The following is a 2,500-nucleotide window of genomic DNA, read 5'->3' on the forward strand; positions in this document are numbered from 1 at the left end:
TCCAACGCCAGCGCCACAGAAGGACAAAAGCCCCACTTGGGTGCCGAAGCGAACTCTCCCAGCACAGCGCACGCGCCAACACATCCGCACAGCTGCGATACAAACCACCAGCGAGAACCGCTGGGGCGACCGAGCAGCAGACGGCGTCGCGGCGCCGAGCGCCGGGCGGCGGCGCATCCTCAACGCACACAGTCCTCAATCGGACCAGCACACTGAAGATGTCCACCGCGCTTCGCACCGGGCCCGCGAGGACCTACTTTGGCCGCACGGCGCCGCGCGCAGGGTGCGCCGGCGCGCAGCTGCGACGCCTGCCGCGTCCGTCGGCCGGCGCGCCTGCCACTGGCCGCCCCCACCAGCCGGCTGTAGCGCGTGCGCCCACGCACCGCGCGGCCAGCACGCCGGGAGGCGCCCCCTCACCGGCCGGGGACGGTCCCACCCAGCCACCGCCGCGTATCGCTTCACACCCAGATGCCGTTCAGTTTCGTCGGCATGGTGGGTATCGCTGGAACAACCGGTTAGTACCTCAACCTATCGTCGCCATCACCGATTCACCCCTAGCGAGAACAACCGCACCACAACAGGTTACCATTTGTTCATTTGCGTAACTTCACCAGAAAACGCAGGCGTCCATCGCCATTTGCAACTTCAACGATTATTGCATGCCTGTGTCAGGTGTCACGCCACACTACGTCTGCCCACATACACGCAACAAAATGTGCACGCCTAGACAATACGTGGAAGGTGGCCCCCGTACGTATGCGATGTCCATTGCTCGAACGACTGTCAACCGGCCTCTGTAGCATGTCGCAGATATGGAACGCGGTGCACCATGCCATCACGGTGTGTGAGGAGAGACGACTAGGTCCGAATACATCAACAGACAGCTCATGCTGATCGCCATCCACGGCGTCCGTTCCTCCCACACGTCTCTATGGCGTACCACACTGCAATCCAGCTCTCATAGGGAGACGACACGTAGCTGCGTGCACAATATTTGCACTGTATGGTCCGCCGTTTTTGGGCGCAGTCGTTGTGCGGTCACACATGTGCCACGATGTATCATTCAGTACATAAGGACGAATGTGCAGTACAGATTGTGGTTCACGCGTACGACATCAGCGGACAGTTGACACAGGCCGCACCACAACGTAGCCTGAGTACGTCGCATGCGAAGGGCATTGAACATGCAAACTTCTCACCAACCAGCTTGCGAAGGCAGGGGGCAAGGTGGGGACGTGGGGAGGGGCGGCATGTACGTCCTGCTGCCATCCACATTACAGTGTACAGCAGGAGCATGTGGAAAGTGAGCAAGACTTGCAAGGTGTTTAACATGAAGCGATACACAGGGGTGCGGGCAGTGCGAGTAGCGAACTATATTGCGAGGGTTGCGGGTGGGCAACACTACAGTAATTGAACGAGTCGTATAACAATTACAGAGCAGGTTTAGGCGACAACGTGGGTTACGTTAAGGCGACAACATGGGTTAGGTTAAGGCACAACATGGGTTAGGTTAAGGCACAACATGGGTTAGGTTAAGGCACAACATGGGTTAGGTTAAGGCACAACATGGGTTAGGTTAAGGCACAACATGGGTTAGGTTAAGGCACAACATGGGTTAGGTTAAGGCACAACATGGGTTAGGTTGAGGCACAACATGGGTTAGGTTAAGGCACAACATGGGTTAGGTTGAGGCACAACATGGGTTAGGTTGAGGCACAACATGGGTTAGGTTGAGGCACAACATGGGTTAGGTTAAGGTACAACATGGGTTAGGTTAAGGTACAACATGGGTTAGGTTAAGGTACAACATGGGTTAGGTTAAGGTACAACATGGGTTAGGTTAAGGTACAACATGGGTTAGGTTAAGGTACAACATGGGTTAGGTTAAGGTACAACATAGGTTAGGTTAAGGTACAACATAGGTTAGGTTAAGGTACAACATAGGTTAGGTTAAGGTACAACATAGGTTAGGTTAAGGTACAACATAGGTTAGGTTAAGGTACAACATAGGTTAGGTTAAGGTACAACATAGGTTAGGTTAGGTTAGGTTAGGTTACACGTTGTTGTACGGAAAGGTGTAGGGGGGGGGGGGGGGCGGGGGCGGCAGGTTCGTTGATAGTGATTATAGTAAGTGAATGCTTGTGACATGATCAGATTTGTCACGTCAGGATGCACCTTTGGCTTATTAGAGGCGGCGCTCCAATTCTATGCTTGTGTGAGACCTGTGTCTTTGACTCATGTCATTGTTTGTGCGCTGTGACAGGAGGTACTATTGTGATGTTGGGTGCACCGTTGTATAGGACATGTGTGGGTGTTGGTGCCTGGTCTGCGCAATGGTGGATGTCGAAAGGCTGGGATATTGTATTTTCCGCACGGACCTCCTGGTCTGGTTGTGATAGTGTGGATTGTGTAATGTGGCGGAGAAGATGCACTGGATGTTGTTCCATGCTGGTGCTTACATATTGTATGTGCGCCTGTTAGAAGCAGAGAGTGGTGCGTG

The sequence above is a fragment of the Schistocerca piceifrons genome, unplaced genomic scaffold (assembly GCF_021461385.2).
Source record: "Schistocerca piceifrons isolate TAMUIC-IGC-003096 unplaced genomic scaffold, iqSchPice1.1 HiC_scaffold_266, whole genome shotgun sequence".
In the NCBI taxonomy this organism is placed as follows: domain Eukaryota; kingdom Metazoa; phylum Arthropoda; class Insecta; order Orthoptera; family Acrididae; genus Schistocerca; species Schistocerca piceifrons.